At 39.8% G+C, this 9,539-nt stretch overlaps 1 protein-coding gene and 1 long non-coding RNA gene across 3 annotated transcripts in view; one reads left to right on the top strand and one right to left on the bottom strand.

Moving 5' to 3' along the window:
- The first annotated feature begins 123 nt into the window (after positions 1–123).
- The window catches only part of ano7 (anoctamin 7), a 55,625-nt gene continuing 46,209 nt past the window's right edge, over positions 124–9,539 (top strand). The window contains exons 1-2 of one of the 2 annotated variants that reach the window (XM_062976523.1): positions 124–1,645; positions 6,993–7,078. The gene's annotated coding sequence lies outside the window, so the exon portion shown is untranslated. Of the gene's footprint in view, positions 1,646–4,458; positions 4,578–6,992; positions 7,079–9,539 lie in introns of those variants that run through there. The other variant, XM_062976522.1, reaches the window with a different exon arrangement.
- On the bottom strand, positions 4,328–8,239 carry LOC134297823 (uncharacterized). The gene is made up of 3 exons (XR_010004703.1): positions 8,104–8,239; positions 6,588–7,622; positions 4,328–4,612 (listed from the first exon to the last, which is right to left on the bottom strand). It is a non-coding gene; the product is annotated as an uncharacterized LOC134297823 (long non-coding RNA).

Raw genomic sequence — 9,539 nt, 5'->3', positions numbered from 1 at the left:
GTTTGTTCTTATTGGTCAATTCAGCAGCATGTTCAGAAATGGACTTTGAGACCTGAGCACACTGTGAAGTCTCTGCTTACATTTCAGTTACTGGAAAGAAATAACAGTAGTGTTTAGAACAACTGTCACCAAAGGTGATAAATCCTGGAAAGAAACCACAATATAGAGGTAGGAAGAAGAAATGCTTTAGTGAAGAGGACAGATGTCTTGCATTTTAACCCCTTCCTTATTTGAAAGAACATGTAGCCATCCAGTAGTAACTGGGCTTCAACTATTATCAGTCAGATTTGGAGCCACAGTGGCGTAATGGGTTAAATGCTTGTGCCGGCTGGACTACTGACCTAAAGATTGAGTTGCTGACCTGAATGTTTCTGGTTTGAATCTGCGAGATAGGGTGAGCCCCTGTCTGTCAGCTCTAACTTGCGGGGACATGAGAAAAGCCTCCCAGCAAGATGGTACTATATCTGGGTGTCCCCGGGTAATGTCTCTGTAGACAGCTCATTCTCTCACACCAGGAGTGACTTGCAGTATGTTCTCAAGTTGCTTCTGACATGATAAAAAAGCATTAGGACCCCAGGTCAATGATCATAAATGATGGGGGCTGTAATCTAACAATATCTAGAGCAGTGGTTCCTAACCTGTGGGCCATGGTCCACTGGTGGGCCACAAGACCTAAAATAAGGTCTGTGAAACATACAGGAAAAATCAGCTCTAGATTATTAAATACGGTTTTTTGTGGCCGAGCAGATGGCAACTACTGGATGGCATATGTTCTGTATCAGAAACTAGAGCTGATGTGTGGTCTATCCAATGCAATTTTCTGAAGCAGAACCCCAGATAACCAAATCTAAAGTTGACCAAAAACAATTTGTAATCCTTTTGGTACTAATGTTGGATAGTGGTCAAAGTGGTCCCCAGTCAAGTGCTCTCTGGTCAAAGTGGTCCCTGGTCAAAGTGGTCTGTGGTCCTGGGTCAAAAAAGGGTTGGGAACCACTGATCAAGAGTAAGGGAGGACAACTTCCAGAAATCTGAGGGCCATCCAGACCTTCCAGTATTGTCCTTCAGGCTAGTAATTGCCCCTTTTTGAAAAAGTAGATGTAAGCAGAAATCACATGAAGTTACAAATTATTCACCCAACCCAAAACAGCTTGGTAGGCCTAAAATGGCAAAATTATACACCCCACCCCTAAACCCTCAGAAAGTAGGTACTGTTCATATGGGAGCTCAAACAACTTTTTGCCATATAATCCTCCCCTCATGTAGAGGAAGATGAAAATCCATTATCATACATAATGGCTTGTCCATTATGTATGATAATGACAGAGGCAATAGCTTCCATTAGTCATCACCGCTAGTTCTTCATTTGCTATCACACCTGTCAATATTTGCATTGTACTTGCATCCTGCTATTTCTCATTCTACAAGTATGTGCCATACGCCATATGCCTTTATTTGCTAGTTTAGCTATCTCACTTACAAAACTACATTCCTCTGGAATTCTGCCTAGTAACTTGGAGTTGCTATTTGTTAACACTCTAGGTATCTGTTGTGGCTCCTGTAAAACAGCAAAACAAACTACATAATCACCATATGAAATGTATCTTTTGCTGTTGTGGAGGAAGGGAGAAAATACACAGACTGAATTGTGAGTAGCTATGTCAACCAACTAGTTATGGGGGGGGGGGTGAGATGGTGCAAAATAACTTAATTAGTGGGGCTTAGTTTTTCTAAGTAAACATCTTTTAGGCTTGGTAGATATTAAGATTTCTCATTTTAAAAGAGATGACCCACATAAGTATGAATTTTAAGCTGATTCTTTTTGCACAGGCATATCCCTGATTCTTAAGTGAAGGTAAAGCTGTTTTCACAAAGATTGTGAAAGATGCAAGGATTGTGAAAAGCAAAATATTTTGTAACAAAATCTCAGCTGTGTTGTTAAGAATGCCTAGAGTAGAAATTTGAAAGCAGGTCTCTTTGATCCAATGTGGTATCACTAGACCAGTGCTACTGAAAATGAGTACTGGACAAGTAGCAGTCCACTGCTTGCTTAGAAGAATAAAAAAGGTCAATCTGAATGGCAGTATTGGTCCTGTTATGAATATTTTAGTGGAAAAGATAGACCGAGCACTTGGTATGACTAGACCAGTGGTTCCCAACCTGTGGTTCGTGGACCACCAGTGGTCCACAAGAACTAAAATATGGTCCACAGCCTCACTGTTACTACTACAGATAATAACACAGCCCAAACAATTTTTTTCTTGGTGTCTTTGTTTTTAGGCCTGTTCTTGGGGTTATTTGGGGACCTGATTCAGAAAATTGCATTGGATACAGCACATCAGCTCTAGATTATTAAATATGGTTTTCTGTGGGCAAGCAGATGGTAACTTGATGGCATATGTTCTATATCAGAAACTAGAGCTGCTATGTATCAAATGCACTTTTCTGAATCAGCACCCCCAAATAACTAAAAAGTCGACCTAAAACTGATTCCTAACCCCTTTGGTACTAATGTTGGAGAGTGGTCCCTGGTCATAGTGATCCCTGGTCAAAAAATGGTTGGGAACCACTGAACTAGACACTGCAATATTTGTCAGGTAAAACCTTTGCTTCCATCAGTGAACAGATAGTGTATGCCAACATATTCTGGAGTGTTGGGCATTGGACTAGGACTCTGGAGACCAGAGTCCAAAACCTGTCATGTGCCAGGAGCTCACTCAATATCAAGCACTGAGGTTTATTCAAACAAACACAAAAGTTGGCAAGATCTTCTCAAACTGAAGTCTTGAGTCTTTCAATGCAGACAAGCAGAGTACTACAAAGCCAGTAAACAGTAGCCAAAGTTACAGCCCAAAAGTCAGATGTCAGGAATTCACTTATCAGACATAATAAAACAAGTCCAAGGGTACAAACCAAAAATCAAGTCCATAAATCAAGCCAGAAGTCAGTCCAAAAATTAGAGTAATGGATTCAGGATACCGCAGAGTCTAGAACAGAATGGCCAGAATCAAGGTCAGAGTCCAGAATTCTAACCCAGCGGAAGCAGAACCAAACTACATAACAAGAGAACTAAGGTACGATGGTATCCGCTACCAAAGAGCTATCCTTTTCCAGGCTCTTTTATTATGGTATCTAGCTGCTGCTCATTTCAGCAAAGCCTTCACAGATAATTCCAGAAGCCTGTGATGCTTTCTTGGAGGAGAAGGTCAGATTAATTTCTCCAAGCTTGCTGCAGTACTGAGAATAGTCCTTTGCTAGAGACCTGCCCTCAGCAGCAGCCAGGCCAGGCCAGGCCAGACAAATAAGATAGAAACAATTTGAAGACATACAGCAAAATCAGGTTTCTCCACACTAGGAAACAATACACCAAAGCAGGGGTAGGAAGAAATGGACTATAGCTCAAAGAATCCACAGTCTGTTAGAAGTTCTGGGAACTGTTGTCTAAAAATCACATTTTCCTAAGCTCTACACCACACTCTTTGTCGGAAAAGGAAGAAAATGGACATTTGATGAAGAACCAATGGAACAGGCAATGAAACCTTTGTTGATCCCAGTATTTCTTTCAAAAATAAAAGAATGGCAAGTTGATGACATGAACCACAGTAAAAGAGAAAAGAAATGGGTGTGAATACAGAAAAGAAAATGTAGATCAGATACTAGGAAAATGCCCCTGAATGTAATTTCTTTTGCAGCACAAATAACAATTCTTGTAACACCTTCTAGATAAATAAATGTATGATGGCACAGTAAGATTCTGGAGAACTGGCCAGCAAATGTAATGTGATTAACAACAACAACAAACCATTCAGAACAATTCACTGCTAATTATGACTTAAACTTCTCAAATTGTAGTTCAGAGGCTGGATCTCCTAGCTGTCTACTGTAGTTACCAACACCTACACTTTCCACATGAATTTCCCTCAGACTTCACTGTTCTTAATTTCTCCTATCTTCAAAGCTATTGGTAACATATTAATATTACTGGTAGTTGCCCCCAAACTTTGGAACTCCTTTCACAAAGCAGTGAAACCAGTGCCTACCTTGCTGTCTTTCCATAGGCAGGAAAATACTTTTTCGTTCAGGAAGCCTTGAAGGTCTGATTGCTCAAGAGGAAAGCGTCTTGAACAATGTTTTTAATTTTCTATTTGCTGTTTTCCTTTTAACCGTTTAACAGGTTTTAATGTTTTGATTAATTACAAGTTTCACTTTTCTACGCTGTGAATTTTTAATTTTCACTGGTATTGTAAGCAGCCTGGAGTCTCAAACTCTGGAAAGGCAGGAAAATAATAAAGTAGACATTGAATAAATGGATTACAATACATGACCCAGGGCTAGTAATGGTTTAGGTCTTTATTTCAGAAGCATATGGTGTTTTTCAAGTTGTAAGTACTGCCAATACGTTTTGCATTGAAGTTGCCTAGTCGACGGTTGAAATTCTTTCAGTAGCTTGACAAAATGAACTCTGAACTGACTTGTTTAGTTTTAAAGAAGATGAGCTTCCCTCGTGCCAGATTTTCCATCACTCTTCAATTATGATCTCACAGACGATAGCATTGGAACTCTCAAATCAGCAACAGACGGTGAGGTTTTAACATCTCTCTCTAGAAAATGATAGCTGTTGAGATGGTTAAGGTTCAGTTTGTAATGTCGAGGAGGGTGAGAAGGAAGTTGGGTTTTAATTGTGACCTCTTCCCACAGATTTTCTGGCTAGTGTTGGTAAAGTCACCATACTTTCTGATCCAAAAATTCCCACCTTTCATAATACGAATTATTTACTCTTTTGGACTTCAGTCAAGCACAGTGAAATACATGCATAAATGTTTAAGCAATGCTTGAACTCATCCTAGTGAGAGACCTGTATGAGTGAGTATAGAACTGTTGAAGGAGTTTATGTGCAAGTAAGGTCCACTGAAATCAACATGTTTTTTAAAAAAGCTCAGACTGCAATCTTGTCTACTTCCCCCAATAACCACACTTTGGAAGTACATCAGAAGAAGTCGTATGACCTTCTCTTGATGGCATAAAGATTATGTCAGAATCATCCCAAATAACGTGTGGTTGCAGCTTTTGTATAATCTCTCTTTGACAGACTTCTTTTCAGATAATATTATCTATTTGTTCATTACACCAGTATCCCATGTTTCCTCTAATGAGCTCAAGCCTTTATAGAAGGCTGCCTCCCTCCAAAATTTATCCTCATTATAACCTAATCCAGTGGTTCTCAAACTGTGGATCCCGAGATGTTTTGGCATTCAACCCCCAGAAATCCTAACAGCTGGTAAACTGGATGGGATTTCTGGGAGTTGTAGTCCAAAACATCTGGGGACTCAGGTTGAGAACCACCGACCTAATCAGATTGAGTAACAAGAACTAGCTCAAGATTGCCTAGTAAATTTGATAGCTTCATGCATAAGCCATCAACAAAATCCCAGTAAAAACAAACACTCTCCCACATTAGTTACGTCCAATCCCACCCAAAGTATGTTGGCTCAGGATTCCAAATCTTTCTTCAAACCTAATGCCTTCCCTTCTGCCATTGCCTCTTAATATTTCACAGCTTCCTTACCAAGTAAAACAACATCTACAGCCATATGGATGCAATTTTATATCATGTTTCCTTCAGCCCTCTAGCAACTGAATTTTCTAGCATAAAGGAAAGCAATTTCCAGTCTTCTGGCTTAGTCTAGTTTGGAGAAGTGCTTTCTCTTCAAAACTCTTAGAACATGGTTCTCCACATTTTAAACTAAAGTGTCCATCATTTCTCAACATTATTTCTGTTGGTGAGGGCTGCTGGGAGTGACAGTCCACCAGTATCTGGAGAATCGAATGATATTACCCCTGCTGTAGGAAAAAAAACTAGACATTACTTATCTAGTCCTTGCAGACTTTCTGTAGACATTATTGTCATATATGTCTGCTTAGGTTCACATGGCCTTAAAATATTATTCATATGCTATGGATTAAATCCAAATTGATAAATTGGGAAGGAAAGAGATACAAAGTAAGAGCAGGAAAAATGAGGGTATTGTGCCCCCAAAATAAAACTCTGCATCCCATAAAATTATCTTTCACTCCACACATTTCAACATTGCCAAGAGCAAAAAGTATCAGACTCAAAACTCTCATGATGCTCTCTTCATATTCCCTTGGGAACTTTGCCTAATTACGGCACTGATTAATTACATTTCTTTATGGCCTACCTTTCTCCCAGCACAGTATGCAAGGCAGACCCAAGGCAGTTTTAACTCCAAGACAGATGTGAGGCAGCTGAAGCTCTGTTTTTCAAGAGTCAACTAAGTTTGAAGTTACTGCAGTGCTAGAAATTTGGGGACTTAGGGAACATTTTATGAGAATGCAGAATCCTTAGAGCAGTGGTTCTCAACCTGTGGGTCCCCAGATGTTTTGGCCTTCAACTCCCAGAAATCCCAACATCTGGTAAATTGGCTGGGATTTCTGGGAGTTGAATGCCAAAACACCTGGGGACCCACAGGTTGAGAACCACTGCCTTAGAGTTTCATTTTAATTCCCCTTTCCAGAGCTATACCCTTGGGTTAAGGGGAATTAATAGTTCCTCCCTTGTTTTGACTTACCTTCAACATTTCACACAGACAAAGTTGGGAAGTCTTAATATTAAACCTCCTCATATTTTCATATCGATCTTTTTCTCTATATAATTGCTTAAGCTTTCATAAACGTGGCTGCTTGCACCAATCTGCAAACCCACACCTTCAAGACAAACAAAGGCAAGGTTGGCTAAAACGTTATGACACAGAAATGCTCTTAGGAACCTGCCTGCAAGTTTGAGACTCCTCCACCTTATGCATATATGCACATATCCACCAAAACAGGAATCTGTTGGTGAAGTGGATGGTGAACAACTTCAGGGCTAAGTGGTGACGTTTCACCTACTGTCTTTGGAAGAAGGAAGACAGTGGGAGGAGGAGAGGAAAAGACTGCTTGTTGAGCATCATTTGTGTTCCCTTGGACTCTCTCAGGGATCGGTGAAATGGAACTGACATCCAATGGTGACTCAACAGAAGAAAAGAAAGCGTGGATGCAATAATCCCATCACGATTACCAGGTACATTCTAAACCAGCACTTCTGTATGTTGTACATTGGAAGAAGGCAAAGTCATTTGTGCCAGATGGCTATACGTGGGTTGTTTTAATGTCTGTTGGCTGCTCCACTGTCACAGCCTTTTAATCTTTCTGTATTCCTCTTCCACCCTTGTCCTCAAAGGAAAATTTTCCAATACCCTTGGAAGGATAAGGTGGGAACCTGGGTTTAATTCCTTGTCTTTATAGTACTAGCTCCATATTTACGGAACCAATATACAGTTTAGTTTACCCTTGTTCAAAATAATAAGTTCTCTCTAGGCATTTCTAGGTCCTCCAGAGTGATTCTATGGCATGCCTTGTTTCAAATTCTTAATTTCAATAGGGTTTGCTATTATCTGCTGGTTGTTGTTGTTGTTGTTGTTGTTTTTATCCATGTGAAATCTGGGAATGCATCCCCTACAGATATGGGGTTCTTACTGTATATCATAAACCTCATTCCTTTTTATAAGCAGTCCAAGAATGGATCCCATCCACAAATCAGCAGCACAGGCATCAGTGTCCCAGACCTGAAAACCAAGTGCAGTACAATAAAAACATTTGCAGCTGCATACCAAATAAGTATCCCATCTCAATCACCAAAATCTGAGCAAGTGAACTATGCCCCAAATATTGGAGACAATTTATGACTGGGAGCACAGGGAGAGAAATACTTTAAGAATCATTCCATAATCCATCTCAAACAGTAAATGGCTATTTAGTTACACCCAGCATCTCCCACTTACATCACTTCCCAAAGGAAATTTTATTGGGGAGACTCCACAGTGGCTTCTCCGAGAATCAGCAAGTATCTTAATGTCTGCATTATACAATTAAGATATTGTGATTGTTGTCTTCAATTAGATGTGTTCCCATATCCTTCTGAGATACAGACATCCCTTCCTATCTATGGATTCAACCATTCACAGCTTGAAAATGTTTTCTTCAAAATAATAGATAAAGTGAACTTTACTTTGGCCATTTTCTGTAAGGGATATAATTTTACTGTACCATTGTATATAATGGGACGGGATCACCCATGGATTTTGGTATCCATAAGAGGGTCCTGGGGTTAAACCTCAGCAGATATCAAGGTCCCGTTATATCTACTTTGTCAGCAGTTAACTGTCAAAGGTTTTCTCCAAAGAATGCAGGAATTGTGAAGAACCGAGAATTCTGTTTGACATCCCAATTGTCTCACAAACCATCCTCCACAAAGAGATACCACTTTCTAAAAAAATCAGTTATGGTTATAAGAAATGATATCTATACAAAATAATTCTGCCTTATTACTGTGCAGTGTACCCTGTTTCCCCGAAAATAAGACATCCCTGAAAAATAAGACCTAGTAGAAGTTTTGCTGAATTGCCAAATATAAGGCCTCCCCCGAAAGTAAGACCTAGCAAAGTTTTTGTTTGGAAGCATGCCCAGCGCTTGCCAAACAGAACACCAGAGCATGCAGGATTGATAAATGTACATACCAGTTGTACATGGAAATAATGGTAGTAACAAGAAATTCTTGATAGGATTCACAGTTTGTCTGGTTATGCTGGTTTGTGATGACAACTACTGTACAGTATATAATAAATGTTCATTTTTTTGTTCAACAATAAATGTGAATTCTTCTTCATGTCATAAGACATCCCCTGAAAATAAGACCTAGAGCATCTTTGGGAGCAAAAATTAATATAAGACACTGTCTTATTTTCGGGGAAACACGGTAGTATTGAATAGATCCCTGGATATTTGGTCTAAAGTTCTGCCCCAAAGGCTCTTCTGCATGACATTTTCCCCATTGGAGAGCCACATGTTTCTGATTTTGCCCCAGACAGTATATACAGTCAGTATAACAGCGCTCCATGCAGTCATGCCAGCCACATGACCAAGGAGGTGTCTACAGACAACGCTGGCTTTTTAACTTAGAAATGGAGATGAGCACCAACCCCCGGAGTCAGACACTACCAGACTTAATGTCAGGGGAAAACCTTTACCTTTACCTAGTATATACATATATTTTGATTTCAAATAACAAAACAAATAACCATCCTATATCCTATTGTACCACTTCTACACCCTTCCTGGGCAGACATGTTCTCACTGCTTCTTCGCCCTTGTGTTTCAGCCCTGCGTGTGCTGCCAAGTAGCAACTTCAGGAAGCTGCAACAGTGGCTGAACATTGTCTGCTTTTCCTTTGTTTCTAATTCCGGCCCATAATTTGAATTTCAAAGTATAAAAGACTTAAAAATACTGAGTGGGATATGTTGCTGTTTTTAGAATACTCCCTGCATTTTGTTTATTTCATAATGTGGGTAGTTTACATAAGATTAATGTTGCTGTAACTCATTCAATTGACATGGATGTATGTTGGGACATTTCAGGATAACCGTCTACCCCTAAATTACAGTCTGAATACAATGGGACTTTTAAGGGTGGCTTCCTGAGGCCAG

The sequence above is a fragment of the Anolis carolinensis genome, chromosome 3 (assembly GCF_035594765.1).
Source record: "Anolis carolinensis isolate JA03-04 chromosome 3, rAnoCar3.1.pri, whole genome shotgun sequence".
Classification (NCBI taxonomy): Eukaryota; Metazoa; Chordata; class Lepidosauria; order Squamata; family Dactyloidae; genus Anolis; species Anolis carolinensis.
This window is presented reverse-complemented; position numbering and strand designations above follow the sequence as displayed.